This window comes from Thermobia domestica, chromosome 18 (genome assembly GCF_964235325.1).
Source record: "Thermobia domestica chromosome 18, izTheDome1.hap1.1, whole genome shotgun sequence".
Taxonomy (NCBI): Eukaryota; Metazoa; Arthropoda; class Insecta; order Zygentoma; family Lepismatidae; genus Thermobia; species Thermobia domestica.
The window spans coordinates 144,748,312-144,769,170 of NC_137471.1; the positions used below are offsets into that span (position 1 = coordinate 144,748,312).

Genomic DNA, 20,859 nt, shown 5'->3' on the forward strand with positions numbered 1-20,859 from the left:
TCTCGAAATGAGGCGGCGAGAAGCAAAGGGGTGTAAGCGATATTTGCAATAAAGTATGGATGTCTCAAAAATGGATTCTGCACAGCTAAATATACAAACTGGATGGTGAAGCTCGTCGCAGTCCAATAGAAAGTCTACCCATGAATGCTCTACGCCGAACTTCATTATGCAGTTTGTATATTTTGCAATGCAGAATCCATTTTAGAGACATACATACTCTATTGAAAATGTCACTTACACCCCTTTGCTTCTCGCTACCTCAAATGTCATGGAAGTCTGACAGGATTGTTCAGTTCCAAATGTCAAAACCATTAGAAATCGATGTGCATCCGCAGTTTTGATATTAGGAATTTCAATCCATGTACTACGTCGATTATTCGCCACACTTTTGAGGCTAGTTACCAGCCCCTATTCAACCGTTTTGCACCAAAGTTAGGGGTTAGGCTACTAGGGCTACCTAGTTCTGGCCCTGTAAATTTTGAAATAGATCGGTTGAATAGTGGTTGAAACAAATAACCCTGAAACTGTGTCGAATAATCGAGATCCTACTATACATAGATTGAGATTCCTAATGTCAACACTGGATTCACATCAATTTATGATTATTTGGACATATGAAACTGAATAATAATAATAATAATAATAATAATAATAATAATAATAATAATATCTACTCTAAAACACACAGCTTACAACACATTTTTTTAAAAAATGATAAAAAAGAAAAAAATCATACTTTTTCTATTTTCTTAACTGCGTTTTTTTTCTTGACAGTTCTGAACTGATCTCTGGCCGCAACACTTTTCTTGGGTAAAAAAAAAGTCTACGAATAACAACTGGACAACGATTATTATAAGTAAAAACAATAATGAAAATAAATTTATCCTTGTGGCTGCTGCTTGATTTTTCACCATTGTGTTGTAATTTGCATAATAATTTACAAGCTCCTATACCAGATAAGTAAGACCACTGGGTTATTGTAATAAATAACAGATCAGGATAGACCCTAAGAACCCTAGATCTTGCCACAGCGAAATACATCACCACCCTCTCTCGGAAGCACACATTGGGGAACGTCAAAGTATTGTGGTCTATTTGATTGGTCTGTACCAAGAATTTGGAAATTTCGCTTCTCCGAATGTTCGTATTATCTATGGATTGGGAATTTCCATATCCAATTAACCACCTCTAGTGTTGTTGATTTATATTTTTTTAGTATTTGGATACTAGCCTATTGAAGAGTATATATTCGCCTTAATGTGTGGTATATTTATCTACACATTAAGAAACGAATATACAATAGCTGTCGAGGAATAATTATATACCTAATGCAACAGGAAAGAAACGGCAGCGCTTGCTCCACGAAAGGATAAATTTAAAGCCATACATTAAAAAGAAAACCGAGACGCATTGAATCGACTTGAAAAACATAAAAAAAAGCCCTCGAATGTAAGACTCACCCTTGGCGAAAAAAAAAAAAAAGCCCTACATAACTTTTAAGAATGAGAAAAGACGAATAAACATGGTAAAAACAAAGAATGAAATGGAAAAATAAAGGAACATTGTACTTACAGTCCTAAGAAAATGAAATGAAATGAAATCTTTGAGTTTTACGTCCCACGCTTATACCGGTTAGGCTAAAGGAGACGGTGATAATGAGAAATGAATGAAATGGTGGAATGAAGAAAGTGGGAGGAAACGGGAGAACCCCGAGAAAACCCACGCACACGGTGTTTGACCACTACGTGGACAAAGTTCACTTGGCGGGGGCTGGGATCGAACCCGGAACCCCAAGCACCAGAGGTGAACGCTCTACTACTGAGCAACCGCGGCCCTTAGTACTAAGAAGAATCCACTCATTTCGTCACTGGAATTTATTCATGTGTATTTACTAGTACCTTCTTCTTAATGAAATTACGGTACAACACGTGCTTCCATAAATTTTATAGCTATCCATTATTATGCTAGAATGCGCACACATACACACAAACACAACCACCCACATCCAACACACACTCACATACACAAGAACAATGGGTTTTATTGACAGTGCAAAATTTAGGACTAAACTTTTATAACTCCAATTTAAGACACCTTTATTTTGGAGGTGAAAAATCGAAAAAGAAAGTACATCTTAAAATTAATTAACCTCTGAGGGATGAAAGCGAAAACACATAACCATTAATTTGAATTCTACATTTATTAGTTATATGTACAATGTGCACGTTTTGTCGTATAAAATAATATTCATGCTATTTGTAATGCAACAAGAAACACTGATTGTCTTTATTATTTGTAATATAAACAAGAAATATGTAGACAATGCAAATCTGTTGGTTATAATCTAAAACTTACAGAGATCTTTTAATAATATAAAATAAAAAGAATCAAATTTTTCTATAAATTTCGTATGAAGGAAAACACCTTTCATAGTTATTGAAAGTACAGAAATGCAGCATCATATCAAAAAAGCCTCACGTGCTTAAGTAGGTTAAAAATGGGGACTGCGGTAAGTATCCCACTTATTATCCCATCTATTATACCAGTAGCAGTTTCTTCCATCTTTTAGTTTTCGAAAGAGATGCCTTTACATTGATTTCCAACAAAGCGAGGAGGAACAGGTCAACATGTTTCAAGCATGCCGAATCCTTTTCATCCTCAAACAACAAGGCAGATGGAAGTGAATATCTTTCTACTAATATTTTGAAGATTTGTGGCATTTGTTCATTTGAAGATCTTTATTTTTACTCACGAATGATAAGTGTCTTTAAGGCTAGTTTGCACAACGTGAACTTTGCTCTTTTTTCCGCGGGAGTTAAATTCCATCGCCAGCTCTTTGGAAACCAAGCATCAGAGAAAGGTCCCTTTTCCTCCCAACGATGACAGATAGGAACACTGAAACAGAAAAAAAAAAAAATCATGAACAATCATAGTGCAAATTTTCAGGTGGGGAGAAAATTTTAAAAAATAATTACAATACGTCATGTGTAACTACAATCAATACGCAATAAAACGATTAGTTACTGCACTCGCTTGCATGAAGTCTCACTTTTAACGGCCTTCCAAACAGCGAAATTAAACTACCATTAATTTTAGTTATTCTGTAATAGCTTAACTTTTGATTTTATTGCAGCTGTTAACTCTGATTGTTCAGAAGGATCAAACAAGTTGGGGGATATAAGACTTTGTATATACAGATACATGACAAATAATTCTGAAACACTCATAGAAGGCTACATTACGTATGTGCTCACAATATAAAATGCCACTCCAAGACCAACTTTAGGATGTGAGCTAAAAGTGACGATCAAGTATATTGATACGATATTGATACAAACAAAATGGTGTATAACTTATGTATTCCGAAAAGTAAAAAAATTGTGAGCAAACGCCCCCTCACTTGTTACTGGAGTATTTTTAAAAAATAAGACTTCTAGAACCAGAATTCTGTCACAAGTAGTAGGGTGAAAATCGTCACATTATTTGTTCTGAGCAGGGTTAGAAGTTGCGGCAGTTATTATTATTATTATTATTATTATTATTATTATTATTATTATTATTATTAATAATAATAATAATAATAATAATAATAATAAAACTCCTCTTTGGTGAAAATTATATTTTACCCCTCTGTTGAGAAAAATATTTTCGGGAGGAGTACTTTTATCCATTCAAAAAAAAAAAAAAAAAAAAAGCGCGAACACTATAACATGTGATACATTCCATATTAAAGCTTTGCTTATATATAAATACTCAAGTCAAATAAAATAATTGCTGAAGGAATAAAAATTAATAAACAGGGAAACCTTTAAAAATCTAAAGTAATAAATAAATAAATAAATAAATAAATAAATAGAGTGTATCTGAAGAAGACAAGGGTAGTTGCTGAAACAGTTACATTTAAATAAAATTGGCGCAGCTGTGGCTCGGTGATAGAGCGTTCACCTCTGGTGCTTGGGGCCAATGATTCGATCCCAGCTCACTTCAAGCGGCTTTTCTTGGAGTTCTCCAATTTTTTCCCACATTCTTCATTCCACCATTTAATTCACTTCTCATCATCACCGACTCCCTTAGCCTCAGTGCCTAATCGTAGAACGTTAAATTGAATATTTCATTTATATAAAAGTATTGCCTTGTTCAACAATTATTTTATTTTAGTTAAGTACTAATAAAATATTACTACTTTCTTTCTTTTCTTCTTACTCGGCATTTTCTTACATGGGTATTATAAAATAACATGTCAAAAACTCACCTGTCGCAACTTTGGTATGTATGTCATCCTCCACAGTGATATTTCTAGAGCAGCTCGACGAGCAGAAAGGGGTCAGGTGGTCTGCTGTTGATCAATTCATCATTTGCAGGAGCATTGGCCACACGCTCTGGAAAGTGGGAGTACATACAAGGCTTATTTTGGCAAATAACATGTATTTACACCTAGGCTTATTACAACGACTAAATACATTTAACATGAAATGAAGCAGTTTAATTTTATGTAAACAGTAAAGTGGGTTTTTACTACATTTTGTATTAAAAAAAACAAAAAAAAAAACAGAGCTTATAGAAAGAAAAATGAGTTGGCAGGAAAATATCAGCCATAAATTTCACATGCTTTCTGTTCTGGATATTTTCAGCGTAAAGGAAGGTGTGAAGAAGAGTCCGAAATCGTCCCAACCTCGATGCAGGAATGGCCACTTCTTAAATGGAAAGATACGCAAAATAAATATTGACAAACTTGTGGACAGATAGATTTTATGGATTATTGTCTGCCCGTTGTTAACAAGAAGCAGGGATCGGAAAATCTTTGAGTTTTACGTCCCACGCTTATACCGGTTAGGCTAAAGGAGACGGTGATGATGAGTAATGGATGAAATGGTGGAATGAAGAAAGTGGGAGGGAACGGGAGAACCCCAAGAAAACCCACGCACACGGTGTTTGTCCACCACAAAGTTCACTTGGCGGGGGCTGGGATCGAACCCGGGACCCCAAGCACCAGAGGTGAACGCTCTACTACTGAGCCACCGCGGCCCCATAAGAAGCAGGGATCGGTTTTGAGAACGGAGTGAGAGCGTAAAATATCGCATCTTGAACACAAAGAACACAAATGACTACCTGCGTTTTCGAACGCGGACATTTTCTGACCAAAAACACCAAGGCAAGTAATTTCTTGCTATGTATTGCTTCATTTAAATTCTGCAACGTGAAAAAAAAAAGTTTTTATCTTACATTATAATATAAGCTTGAAAAAATCAAGAGCTCCAATTCTGGGGTAGGTTTTATTTTTTTAAAAAAATAAAAAATATCCTACTCTGGGAGGGGCAGTCGTCACCTCTGGATCCGCCCCTGTTGTGTACACACCTTCCTTTTGGTGGCAGCAGATATGTAAGCCCCGAAGCAATGAGGTATTTTTTTTTTTTACTGATGGGGCTGCAGTGCCTCAGTGGTAGAGCGTTCAATTCTAGTGCGTGGGGTCCCTGGTTTGATCCCAGCTCGTGCCAAGTGGGCTTTGTGGTGGACAAACACCATGTGCCTGAGTTTTCTCGACACTCTCCCGTTTCCGCCCACTTTCTTCATACCACCATTTTTCACATTTCATTATCACCATCTTCCTTAGGCTCGGTGCCTTTCCTGGGACGTGAAACTAAATATTTAATTTCATTTCTTTTTAATGATGAGGAATTGGTGTTCCACCTGAAAGCAGGTTTTTGACCCAAAGAGACTTCCGTTGTTAATGTGCGCATAAACATTAGGAGGATATTCCCTATGTCAAGAGCTCTCTTAAACACATCTGACTGGAACCAGCACCAGCCCCCAATCACGGTCCCTTAATAAGACATTTGGTTTCCTTTGAATCGTTTCACGATTAGCAGTGGAAATCATAATAATATAGTCATGTAGAGGATACTTAATTGAGCTGGAATATATTTTTTGAACTTCAGTGGCAACATTGATAAGTATCCATCATCACATGCTGGCACTGGAGTAAGTACTGTAATCTAAAATGCGAGGGAGCTGTCTACTCAATTAATGAACAAAATATTCGAACAGTCAAAAACCCGTTACATTATTATGATTTCCACACCGAATTCTGTAGCACAGTTACGGTAGCCAAGTGTCTTGTGAGGGTGTGTAGGTGCAGTAGGGCGATGGTTGCAGTTTGAGAGTGCTCTCAACTCAAGGTGACCAGACGTCCCGTTTTGGCCGGGACAGTCCCTTATTTTCAACCGTTGTCCCGTTACTTTCAGATTCTCAAACAGGAAGCCTAAATGTCCCGTTTTTAAGCAAACATGACCCAGGTGTCCCGTAATTATTATTCAAAATATAAATAGCCAATGCTAATTCTACACTCTTCCGTACCAACACTTACTGGGAAGGTTCACCCGTGCCTAGAACTTCTGAATATTCAAATGAGAATTGAGTGTTCTGTGGTTCAAGTGGAAATTGAGTGGGAATTCTGAGTGTTGAAGTAGTTAAAAGTATTGTTGGGTAATACTTAAGTTAGAAACGCTGTGTTATCATTCTTACTTTGTATTTTGTAAATTGAAAACACTGCTGAGTCCCAAAATGCAATGTGGAAGTCACCCCACCCCCCGTCGCCGATTCGTATGCGTCCCGTTTCTGAAAGTAAAAGTTCTGGTCACCTTGTCTCAACTGGGGTAATATCCTCCCACTGATTATGCACATATACAATGGGGGCACTACTTTAACAAACGGGTCTACCAAATATTCATCTATTTTGTGGATTTTTTTCACTAGATTTAAGACAGTAGTGCTACAAAAGGTTAAACAAAACAGAACTGAGTGAGCGAAGGGGTTAGAACTTCCATAGGGCTCGTTGTTTCTAACTTTGAAGTCATACACGATTGGCATTGCAACAATTGCCGAGGGTCATTTCCCAAAGAGGTTCACTCGAGCAGTCGGTTCTACCTAACAGAAAATTCATAGGTAACATACGATGTGAAACATATTTTTGTGAAGGAATAAAAGTGTGAATGTCAGTAATTAATGTCAGTACACAGCAAATTGAAATGAATTTTGGGCATTATTCGAGCAGACGGTTCTACCAAATTTTGACATATTTCTTACAGTTTCATATCAGGTTAGAACAATGCATTTCTTTTAGCAGAGCATGAACTAAATCAGAAGCTCCATTAGTGCTTGCAGATTGACTTCAGGCCTCAGTACAAATACAGCGTGGACGTAAAGCGTAACAATTTCAGTGAATAAAACACGAACCAATTTATTTCAGCTCCCCACTAAAAAGCAGGGGTAGGAGCACAGCAACAGGATCCGAACGGCAGCGACGGGATGCGTCCGTAGGGAGCAGGCGCGTCAGCGACGGGGAATATACGTCTAAACGAGAATAGTGGAAGACCACACTTACATATGCAATACTTTCACTGATCACTTAAAATTCATTTCAATATGCTGTACACTGACAGTAATTACTTATATTCACACTCTCATTCCTTCACGAAAAATGTTTCTTATAATATTTTACCTATAAATTTTATATTTGGTAGAACCATCTGCTCGAGTGAAGCCGCATTTTGAGTGATAGTGAAAACATTGTAAGCGTAAGTGTGCTTTTCCATTATCCTTCTTTACGCGCATAGTCCCCGTCGCTGACGTGCCTGTTCCCTACGAACGCATCCCCTCGTTGCCGCTCGGGCCCTCTTGCTGTGCTTCTGCACTGATTCCAATAGAATGCATTTGTGCTTTTTAGTGGGCACCTAGCAAAAGTTATTTCGTGTTTTATGCACTGTACTTAATATGCTACGCGTCGGGAAGGTTCTAGAACACATAGTATTGTTGAGCGAGCGTCAGCGAGTGAAGGCGGGTTAGAGCCCCGCACGGCACGTTGTTTTCTGTCTTTGTTACAATTAAGTGGGAAGGGGTACGGTACCTGTGTTCTAGAACCTTGCCCCATGCGTCTACTCTATATTTACACTAACCCCCGTGAAGTCAATCTGCAAGTAGTAATGGAGCTCCTCATTTAGTGCATATTCTGCTATAGGAAATACAATGCTCTAACCTAACCTGAAAATGTAAGAAATGTATTAAAATTTAGTAGAACCGTCTGTTCCAGTAATGCCTCCAAAAGCATACACTTACTGTCATCTCGTTGTTTGCTTGTATTTATCAGTCTTTCGCCTTGGCAAATAGTACCACAATGCGTGCAGCTTTTATTATACGGATTCATAGTATAAGTAGTAGTAGTAGGAACGGGTTAGAAGCCCCGCGGAGGTTGGTTGGTCCTGTTCTCGACATGAAATAGGCAAATTAAAGACTTGTCCAATTTTTTTCGTATATTTTACAATCTACGGATCTGTATAATAAAACTGCACCACAGAATGACATACTTTCCCATGCATACTCACTCCCATATACGGTTTATTGAGAATAAAAACACATACATTATCATTTTACTACCTTCACTATTAACATTTTATATAGTATTCTACCTAAAATATTTAATTTGATACAGGCGTCTGCAAATGTTAACCTAATGTAGGTATCTTCGTTCTTTCTACGGTATTTTAATACACTGTAATAAGAAACCGTAGAATACTCAATCTGCTGAATTTTACACAGAATACACCTAGATAGGAATAGGATAGGAATTATACTTACTTGTCTTAAAGCTGACCTTTATCACAGGTGACTTTAACAAAACACATTATTTATATTCACAAACAATACCATCAAAACACGATTCCGCAAATGGCTCACGATTCCCAGCATGCACTGCTCAAACTGCAGTTACAGTACGGGGAACGTCCGCGCTTTTTAGCACCTAAAAAAGACGTCTATTTTTGGTGATGTCCGACACGTGATTCTTTGTACCATTCTGGCACGTGATAAACACGTACAATTTAGGTCATGTTTGACACGTCATTTTTGTTACCATTTTGGTACGTGATAAAGACGTTCCAAATTTTCAAAAGACGTCATTTTGAATTCGAACCCCAAAAAAAGACGTGTTTATGACGTGACTGTGCTACTTGGGTCGTTACCAACAATTCACTTTCTTTTCTTTCATAAATCACTTCCACTTACCTTTCCGTTTTGTATAAATCCCCTATTGCCCTGAAAAAATGTGTTCGATACTTTCTTGACTACTTGAACATCACTATCAACTCATTTCTTCCGTAAATCATCCTACTTTTTTCTAGTTTTGGCCCCCCAATACTAAACAATTACCTTACTTTTTAGTGCAAATGGAAATGGAACTTAAAAAATCATATTATTAGTTATATAAAGTACCGTCAAATAATTTTTAATTTTTTAACCTCCAAATTCTTTAAAACCTAGAAGTAAATCATAATATATTAAAATAAAGTAATTAGTCATATGGTTCTTTTAATTTGGAAGATAAAGTAAAGAAATGGAAATAAATTCCTTCCCGTGAATTTATAGGCCAGGGAAAAAACCCGGGAATATTCCCATTTTTTAAATTCCTTCCCACCGGGAATATTCCCACTGCCCATCACTATCTTAAAGCTCTACATGTAATGATTCGTGTCACATAATTTCGTCTCTCCAAAGACATTCATATAAAATAATAATAATAGTAATAATAATAATAATAATAATAATAATAATAATAATAATAATAAATACTTTGTTACAGTTGTGCCAACTTCCAATATATGGGCCAGGGCCGGCTATGCGGCATTTCATGGGGTGGATATTTTAGATGATGGAACAATTGTCCGTAGATGGTCTAAGCCATAGATGCGTGCACAAGAGAAAGGCGGAAAATGCCACCTCTAATAGTTTGGTACTTAGGCATATCGAAAATGTTTTAAATAGCAAAGGCCATAATTTTAAATTGGGATTCAATACATCTTATTCTCTTTCCAGTCTTTTAAATGAACGAAAAACTACGTTGCCAAATTATTTCGAAACTTAATTTTTGTAAAACAAACACATAATGTTTCAGTTTCCAGACATTTCTTTCCATGCAGCTTAGAAATATTCCTGGGAAAGATATGTTTATTTTATTTTATTTATTTATTTTAACTGCACCTGCTCGTGTTTTATCAACTTTGTTGTGAAACTGAAAATAAGGTGCTAAAATTGGTAGAGATTAGGAATTTCAGAATAAGCCAAAATCATGAGAAGAAAAAAATTAAAAGATTAAACCAGAGAATTGGTTAAAAATATCATGATGTAAATTTTACACTTGGTGGCTTGGAATTTAGCGGTCCTTTCAGCACCGAAGCTATACAAGATGTGAACCTACGGTTTAAGGTGGTATCTAAACAACCTATTTGAGCTGGAACTTTTCAATGATCACCCACAGGATTCGAATCCGGAACCCCATTCTCTAAAGACACGTGCATAGCTAGTAAAGTATAAAGTAGTGTAAATGTTGGAATTTATTGATTGGGGTCTAATATTTGTTTTCGATACAGAGGATATCTTAAAAAATGCCTCTTGTTCCGTCTCTTTCGACTATATCATCGAGGCTATATCAGACGTAAACTACAGCTCAACGTGGGACCCTAACCACATAACCTCCTGCGTAGAATCGAATCCAGGTCTACCATGCCAAAGACACGTACACTTACCGCTTAGTCACGAAGGAGCTCCATATATTGATGGAAACGAGACCAAGACCAATACGATGTTTTTCGACTCGAGACGAGACCGAGAGTGTATTGAGTTTCATCTCGTCTCTATACCATTCCTAACATACATACACATCCTTTTTATACAGATACACAGATTAATATGGATGTAGGAATAAATTGAAAAAGCAACAATCTAACACCAACTGAATTGTTTACCAAATTTGATTAAGATAAAGTAAGCTGTTTTGGTCGTTTACTTTGTCTGTACCTAGTTCCCTCTGCGTCATTTTTTCTTTACATAAGAAGAAACTGCAGTTAACACCAATACTTCTTCGATAACGTTCTATATTCTCACAAGAAACCAACTGAAGCAGGTCATTCTCATTCTACACTTCTGGCGCGGGAAATGAAAAGAAAATACCTGGAAACCCTGACTGGCTCATAGTATGATTTACAACTCTGGTGAAACTAAAATTACCGTATAGCCACCTAGGCCGTGTTCGCTGTGAGGAGTAACGCTTTCTCGACTAGCCTAGTACTTAATCTAACATAAATACGATAAACATTCCAGAAGCCCAAGAGTTTTTGGTTATTCATTCTTTCTTTGAAGACAGGAAGAGCTGGTGATTCATTCCGGTGGCATTGAAAGGGAGAACTAAACTAAAAATACACTGATGACGAATTCCATTGGACATACAGAGGTAAAGGTTCCTTACATTGTACCTTCCCGTCCCATCCGAAGTGTTTGCGCTTACAAAGATAATGAATAAAAGTAGTACAGCCAATGGGAAAGATTGAACGTGACTCTGTTGTTAAGCCAAGTTCGTTGTTTAAAACTAGCTTTTGTCTGTGTCAGTATAGCAGTAAATCTATTTTGTAGCATGTATATAATAATAATAATAATAATAATAATAATAATAATAATAATAATAATAATAATAATAATAGGTTGTTGAATCAAACCACTCAGACACAATTGCTTTTAATAGACCCAGTGTATAGGCCTATAGGTATTGTGACAACTTAAGTAACCTGGATTGCAATCAGGAGCGGCTTAAAGGCGGAGCTAATGGAGCCCAGCCTCAGGAGGTCCCCAAAAATCCACCTCTTTAATACAAAAATACATTAATTAACTTAGTACATTATAGGCTTCAGATCCATGCTAATTTTTTTTCCCGCTCGCTAGGCTTGCGGTATCGCTAGAGTTAAGTCTTCTTCCACCAGCTTGGGCTCGTGCCTGCAAACATCAGACTTTCGTGGCACCGCCGGATGTGGATAAATAAACTGATTGATGTGATGAATAAACAAATAAATTCAAACATCATTCACATAGAAGACATTTAAATTCGGAACTTTTCTCACAGTGCAACCTTGCACAGGTTTACTATTTGTATTTGATTTTTCTCCTTTTACTCCATTAGTGTTTCTACAGGGACTGTTGACCATTTGGCTCGTATTCGGCATTTATGTGGTACACAGAAGTATTTAGGTATTTAATTGTAAATAATGAATGTAATTAAACTAATTATTGTAAACTTGGAGCACAGCTAACTCCTCGGTGTTTCGATAAGCCTATGAGACTGTGGAAGACAGCAAAGAAAAGTTATGCGCTGGAATTATTCGTAACATAGGGCCCTTTGAGATAGTTGGTTCCAGGGTCCCAAAAGGTTTAATCCGCTCTGAGTGCTATGCGCAGACACGTACGCAAGAATTTATTTCGGGAGGAGTCCAAAGCAGTTCGGGGGGGGGTCCAAACACAATTTAAGGCTAAATTATACTAAACATTGTACCTAAAATTAGACTAAATTGACAAAAAAGTCCGGATTTCGAGGGGGGTCCGAAACTCAATGACCCACCCCGTGGGTACGTACTTGGCTATGCGCACAAAATATCCACTTTTTTTTTTAGAAATAAAGGGGACCGAGGTGGCTCAGTGGTAGAGCGTTCACCTCTGGTGCGTAGGGTCCCTGGTTCGATTCCAGCTCGTGCCAAGTGAGCTTTGTGGTGAACAAACACTGTCTGGGTGGGTTTTCTCGTGGTTCTCCCGTTCCCTCCCACTTTGTTCATTACACAGTTTCATTCATTTCTCATCATCATCGTCTCCCTTAGCTTTGGCGCATAAACGTGGGACGTTAAACTAGATATATCATTTTATTTCATTTCATTTCTTTAGAAATAAAGCTTGACTTTTCGTGCCTTTCTTTCAATATGTCTGGTTTACAATTGGTAGAGAACATATATTAAAAAATCTAAAATAATGATTGCCAAATTCTTGTTGATATTCAACTTTTGTTGAAAAGAACTTAGGAGATGCAGAAAGAAGATATTGAAGTTATGACTTTATATAAAACCATATTTATAAATGAAGGACGGAAGATACTTCGATTACAAGCAACTTTAAGGACGAATGAAGGCAATTTCTGTTCATCACGAAATTCATTCTCAAACTCATAATTTCAGGGAAGCTCAGGCCCCATGGGTATGGGCGTGATCTGTACGATCATTGACTGTTTGCACCCAACAAGTAGTGGCATAACTAGGATTTTTTAAAAGGGGACTGAACAACCATTTTGAGGCCAAGATACCCAACACTCCAAAATTCCACTATTTCGGTATTTTAGGAATATCCTTAATCAGGAACATAACACAATTTGCGAGCATTTGGGGCAAAAGAATTGTGGATACTATTTCAGTCTTGCACATTTTTAGCAACATAGTCATGTTTGTTTCATTCTTTATTAAATTAAAGCTATTGTTTCTCAAAATAACTCGACAAGATTCGAGACGAGACAGGGTTCTTCCAACAGAAAAAGATACATTTTTCGAGGCACCACTTTACACAACATATTTTCGAGGCGAGACAACCTCTAATCTTGTCTCGTGCGCATCCCTATTTGCACGTAATAATATTAGAATCCGGTAAAAAAGGAAAATATTAATTACCTTATAAAGTAATCAAACCTTAGTCACCTATATAAAATTTGTCCTGTGAAATAGTTCATATTTTAAGGGGGCTATTCGTATAGTAACATAATATTAATAATCAACGATCAATTACTCTGTAAAGATGCTGAATTTTAAAATGTGTGTGTACCTTCTGTTGCATTTGGTTGCAAATTCGGTAGATTTCCTTAGTATCCTCTTTTCTAAAAGTATGTAACATAGTGAAATTTAGGTGGGCTTGTAAGAAATTGGGGGGGCTTGAACACCCCAAATTAGACCTAGTGACGCCACTGCCAACAAGCCACCAGTCACGAAAGACAAAGGGAAATATTTAATTCAATAATAATAAAAAAGTTGAACTGTGTAAATTTAGGACTATAATTGTATATGAAAATCATTATAAATACAATTATGTTTTATATTTAATTGAGCTTTTCTCCCTATCGCGGAACTTATGTCCGGCACGGAATCGAACCCGGATAACCCAAGGACCTCCGCTTTAGATAATCGCTGGTTAGAAATTTTCTCCTTCAAATAAAATGAAATGAGATATTCAGTTTAACGTCCCACGATTATGCTCCGAGGCTAAGAGAGACGATGATGATGAGAAATGAATCAAATGGAGGAATGAAGAAGGTGGGAGGGAACGGAAGAACCCCGAGAAGACCACCGCATACGGTGTTTGTCCACCACAAAGTTCACTTGGCGCTCCTTCGAATAAAGTACAGCTACAAATAAAACATCTTCTACCCTAGAAGAAAGAATCTCCTTTACATTGTTCCGTCCATTAAATGTACATATTAACAATTACTCTACTGAAACCATCCCTTCAACTAGTGGTGTGAAGTGGAAACTTTTCCGCTTAAAACTTCCCATTTCTGAAAAATTTCCATTCTAAACAAATATTCACTATTAAGTATTAACTCCACATAAAGCCATGATATTGATTGTATCCATGAATAGAAATATGACATTACAGCAAATTACAATCTTCCAACTTTCTAGGTCATATAATGAGAAAATGTATAAATATTATTGAGTACCTGGTAATAAACCTAGTATTTGATAACAAGAATTATATGATAGAACAAGAGAGTATCGTTCCACAGTATGAAACTACGGTAAACTTCCAAACTAGTAAAACTGAAAATAGTAGAAACCGGAAGTAGTTGATTTCTACCACTTACGGTTTAAATATTAGGTTGTCGAAGGAGATGGGACCTATTATTGGAACGACGAATCGTTTCCCGAAAACCGTTTCTCAATAGCTCTTACCGTTTTTTGAGTTATGACCAATATTGTTAAAACCAGAAGTGGTTCAACATAGCTTCTGGTTTAACTCGAAAATTGGTGAAAGAGATGGAACCTATTCTTGAGATGCTGAATCGATTCCCGAAAACCGCTTGTCGATAGCACTTACCGTTTTAGGTCTAGGAAAATTAATATTGTTTTGGTTGAATTTGTTTTGGTTTGTGATTTAATTAAGCTTGCATGATTTTTACTCTAACCACTACCACCTGCAGAGTGAAGTACTTGTTTGTTCTAACCACTAAGACCCCTTCAAGACGTAAAATTGACACCCCGAACATGGTAAACCGAGACCGGCCGGTCATAAGAATGGCTTTCCCGAACAGGAACAAGCAAACATTGAACCTACTTATTGTTATAAGAATCGCTTGCCGGACAGAAACGTATGAGAATCGAACAAAGTCGGGTTATAAGAATGGCGCCCGAACAGGGACAGAATTCCTGCACCGATAATTGAGAGTAGTGATTTATGTTCAGTAACGTAAATATAAAAGATAAGTCTGACTCGTGTTTACAATGTTTTAGGCATACAAAATGGATGAAAGTAATGTTAAGTTAGTGTTGGACGCAACTAAAGCAAATAAAGATGAAATGCAAGTTTTACTTGTTGGACAAACTAATAATGTACGCGAATCTCTAGAAAGCAAAATAGAAGAAGTCAATGAATCTCTAGAAAGCAAAATAGAAAAAGTTTATGAATCTTTAGAAAGCAAAATAGTTTAAGTTAGTGAACAAACTAATAATGTACGCGAATTTTTAGAAAATAAAATGGTTGAAATTTCTGAAGCAAGAAGAAAAAAATTGACGATAAACTCGAGGCACAATTAAATATTAGTAAAGAAAGAATTTGGGGATAAATATGAACGAATACATAAGAACGAAAAAAATGAATCGAATGAAGCGCCAATTGAAAATTTTAGTCGTGCAGGTGCCAAAGGTGCAGGTGACAAGGGTGTCAAAACGTTGTACATGATCCAGTTGTTGTTAGCGCTTGCACTGTTAAACAAATGAGTAGTCAGCCAGTGTCAACCAAAGATAAAATTACTGTTAGCCAAACTGTTATGTCATGTAGGCATACTATTTGTTCGAAGTTTAAACAGCAGATAGATGTGTTGAACATTTAGTATTTGTCATGAAATGGAAAAATGTGCACTGATAGGTTTTGTGTGTGCAATTGTACTAATGTAAAAATACTAATTAATGGATGCTAAAAAGTGCGCTCTTTATTTATTAGTTACATTCTGAATTTAATGAAGCTTGAAAGCGTCCAGAGCACGTTACAAGCAGGTAGGTTAGCATGTATTCCAAGTAATGGCATTTATTCGTACTTCGTGAACATAGTTATGGTTCAGATAGACTATAGGCAAAACAGCAGTAACAGTTCCAACTTGTTAGTAACGAATGTACGTGTTACGAACTTCAAGCGCATAACTTTTTATAGTTTTTTATGTACCCACGTTTGTGTAATGAATGATGAAATAAGCTCAGGCACATGTAACAATAATGAGAATAACGTTCGTAATATATCTTAGCGCAAACAAATTGAAATTTGTCAAAATAGTTTTGGTTGGCTGGAATACACTTTTAATAAATTTGTTAGGAAGTACAAAAATTGATCACGGTGCGGTAAACATAAGCACTGTAAAAAACAAATGTTGTGTAAACTAAAACGAAAAATAAGAAGCATGCACAGAATTTTGCGATCTTTTGAAGGAATATCAAAATGTGTTTGTAGGAATTTTAAGAAAAGTCAGGTGAGCGCAAAGACAATATCATGGTCGTGAGCACAAACGAAAAGATCAATGTAATTGTTATAGAGAAACCACAGTCAGAAAAGGTAAGAGAAAAGCAAAATAAAAAAACAGTATCTAGTAAGTATCATAAGTTGTTCAAAAAGTTAAAAGTTAATGCGGAAGGAAACTATATGCTGAAATTTTTCACTAAAAATCATGATGGTGTCTGTGAAAGATGTAATAATCAGGTGAAAAAACCGTGTTGTAGCAAAGCGTCGAAAATTCAAAACAAATGTAACAGAAAAGTTAAAGCTATGTTAATCAAACGAACTGGTGCTAGATGTTTGAAATATCTGGTTACAGTACCAATGTGTAATCATTCAGGGAAATGAAATACCAGTTCGATCAGAAAAGTAAATGCAGTGTTTCATTCAAAATCAGGCAGAAAATTTCCTGCAATAAAATTTTGAAAGAAAAGAAATACGGTGAACGAAATTACAAGAAATACGTGGGAATCGCAACTTTGTAAAGCAATGTGGTAAGTCAAAAGTTAAAATTTCTGCTAGTATACAATTTTATGTCATCATTATTGACGGTGAAAAATCATATGCGTATGGAAAGTCAGTGTTTATCAAAATAACATTTGTTGCAGAAACCACACAGTTAATTGCGAAGACATGTTTATTAAATGTTTCGGAATAAAATTCAAAATTCTTATTGCGCTCGAGATACTAAGAATAGGAATAGGATAAAAATATGTTTGCAACAATAATAATAAGAAAATTTATTTCGTATTTTCATGTTACTGTATTATTGCATTATATTTGAAGTTAACTAATAAGTTGATATTATGTCGTTTAAATGCTGTATTTTAAATATTTAAATAATGAAAATAATATTTCACTGAAGGTTATTTTGAAAGTTATCTATGGGTAAGTGCATAGGCACATAAAAATACTTAGTTTGTATGTTATATTTTATTTTCTTTAAAATGTTGAAAATTAAATACATTTAGTGTAATATAATAAAAATATTTAGTTTACGATATAATAACACGAGTCAGACACTTGCATATACAAAATAGGAAGGGTGAAATTTTATGATTTATATAATGGTGTACGAGCTATATAGGTCATTTAATATGAATAAATATAATATGAAAGTCATGTATAGGTTACATAAAATGAAAATATAATATATAATAAATATGTTATTCAATTTGTGTCAAAATAATGAGTTATTAACAAAGATATTATCTTGAACTTGTATAAAAAAAACATTTAAAATTAATTTGTTTTGATTTGTGATTTAATTAGGAGGCTTGCATGGTTTTTACTCTAACCACCACCACCTGCAGTGTGAAGTACTTGTTTGTTCTAACCACTAAGAACCCTTCAAGAAGTAAAATTGACACCCTGAACTTGGTAAACCGAACCCGGTCCTACTTAAGGACGGCTTGCCGAACAGAAACGGACGAGAATCGAATCCAGTCGGGTTATAACGTAATCTAGTTGGTATGCATTACTGAGCAAAATGTGTACGCAGCAGCTGTAGACACCGAACTCAAAACATGTTAGTAAGTATACAGCTAAAGGAAGTTGCTTCCAAGTGTCAGGTAGTCTAAAAATATCGAGGCTTTGTAGGGTTGTGATTAGAAAATATTATGAAACATATTTGCACCAGTTTAGTCAATGACTTATGTCATTTCTTCGGCAACACCATAATCCCGTTGCTAGAGACCTTCTGTAGTTTCTTTTCAAAAATTGTGACACACGGTTTCAACAGATTTCTTTTTAAATCTTAAGTTACACTGCTCAAGGAGATTTTCAGACATCGAAACAAACAATAGTCTAACAGTGCCATGTCCGTGCTATATGGTAGCAAGACAGTTTTCGGCAATTTGGTGCGTGTGTGGCTTTAGGCTTTCTACGCTTGCTGTATTAGCACGTGCTTTCATACAATTTGCTTTTTTTTGTTGTACTTGCATGCAATATTTTAGATGATTCGCAGAGCGTCATAGCATCACTGGTAGTTCATTAGCTTATTGGCTTGCTGCCAGCGTAAAATTCTTGAGTCAAGCTGGAATGGAACACTGAATACAAGGTTGCACTTATGCAACTTTGTTACTGGAATCCAGTGTGTGGTATGCTTGCACGCTTTCCAACCAAGCTGGATGCAAGCTTACCGATTTCCAATGAAAGCTTACAGTACGCAGTTTGCAGGTTGTCTCTGCTCGTATGGTCATCTATTCTGAACCGAGTTCTCTCAGTTTCTGACAGGTCAAGTATGTAAGCGCACTAACGATGTTAGCCTGGTTTACCACACTCTTGCTGTTGATAAGTTCCAGCCGTTTAATTTGAATTCCTAGGCACACTCGCATTAAATGTCGACAATTCAGGTCCGAGTCTGTCGTTCTGCCCGACATCATCAGTTCGTGGTGCAAGATACTCTTTCAATTCCACCAAAGGCACAGCTTAATCTACCGTGGTTATGTGTAAGCTTTGCCGGAGATTGTAGAACTTCTGGTCTCTTCGACTTCAATCTTTCCCGTATATTGATGTTGTAGGTTATCTGCTTTTCATCACTTGTGATCAATTGTATCCAAAATGGCTCGAATTCGTTACGTTTCAGTAAGATTTTCAGATAAAATTTAATCGTGTATAATTCTTTGAGTCAGGTCGTATGCCACTAAGGTGTCGTGCTTTTTTTTCTACCTAGTTTTATGCAAATGACTTAATAATATTTGATGATGGACATTAGGTCATTGGTAATGCCATTAGTGCCGATCATATTTCTGGACTATTCCCAGAATATCGTCCACTATTTCTGTGGTTGGTCGCTCACAGCAAGTTGCATTCTGGACATCAAAATTTTTGGAACGAAAACGACTGAATTGTGTTTTGCTGTTTTTCAACGTATCTTGTTCATAAACAACATTAATTTCTTTGCAGGCCTTCGCAGCATTTACATCTTTACCGCATAAAATCGTAAGATGTAATGCAGCTTTGCCGAAAGCACACATATTTTCACGACATATCTTACGTCTTAATGCGAGAATTTCGATACGTTTTCCATATACTTGCTTCAACCGTCGGCTAACGAATGATGTTAAGCCTTACTCGCTGAGACTAATTTAATCTGAGATTGGGGATACTGACACCATGTTTTGTGCAAAAGGCTCACTACTTTTGAACTACCTGATAGTGAAAAATGCATCTGTTGCATCTTAGGACTTGAGATTCATAACAGCAAATTATTTTAGGTCTTCTCTTGGCCCACCGCTCACTAAAACGTTTTTTATAGGACGAAAAGAGAGTACCCCGAGAAAACCCACTGACACGATGTTCTCCACGACAAGTTTACTTGGTCGGGGATTGAACCAAGGACCCTATGCACCAGAGGTAAGTGCTCGACCACTGTGTTTTCCTGTCCCTCATAGCCATGTTCCAGTGATCAATGTAGGAGTAGAATAAACATTGATATGTGGCTCCAGGAGTGCCTGAAGTACATTGCTTAATAAATCTCAAGTGATGTCATGCAAAGTAGATTCAATTTTCTAATACTTAAGTTTTTGAAAATATGAAATTCTATGTATCATATTACTTTTGTACTCAAAATGTGAATTATATCTTTTTCATTCCTTTCAGGCAGTGGTGAATTTCGGAATGGATACCATGGACAGTATTGCATGTATCTCAATAACATGCGTGACAGCAGTTTTCCAAAAGAGTACTTTAAAAGAAAGTTGGAACAAGATTGGATGCGGTGTCCTCTACTCTGTGACCACGAGTATCCGTGAAGAACACTCACGCCCATCGTTAACTCCGAGAGAGAGAGAGAGGCTTAGTGGAGATATAAATAATTATTCACAAGAGGACAACAAATGTAGCTGTGTGATTATTTGGAATGTGAAAAGTAAATCTTCGTGTTTTAAGAAGGAGTTGTGTGTATTAGTAGAAACAGTAATTGTAAAGTTTTACATTGTACTAACTTTATAGACTGAAATTAATTTAAACTAGTCGCAGAGTAAAACATTGAAAAAATATTAACGTGTAACAGATTTGCACTCTTGGCTTCATAGCAAAATATATTATTGTACATTAATTACAACTTGGTAGTGGTGATGATAATGATGAGGCCATAGAAATTGAACGTTTTATGTGAAATATGTTTGGATTGTAAAATAAAAAAAGAAATAAATAAAATAGTCTATCGAAATGTATGTAAATGTTATTTTGAATCTTCGAAGTTTGACCTTTTAAATGGCATTATTTTATTTGATTGTATTGCATGTTTTT

General features: G+C 36.2%; 1 long non-coding RNA gene across 1 annotated transcript; it reads right to left on the bottom strand.

Annotated features, from left to right (window-relative positions):
• Positions 1 to 2,161: 2,161 nt before the first annotated feature.
• Positions 2,162 to 9,006, bottom strand: LOC145674928 (uncharacterized). The gene is made up of 3 exons (XR_014129080.1): positions 8,632 to 9,006; positions 4,253 to 4,379; positions 2,162 to 2,895 (listed from the first exon to the last, which is right to left on the bottom strand). It is a non-coding gene; the product is annotated as an uncharacterized LOC145674928 (long non-coding RNA).
• Between the last annotated feature and the right edge of the window lie 11,853 nt (positions 9,007 to 20,859).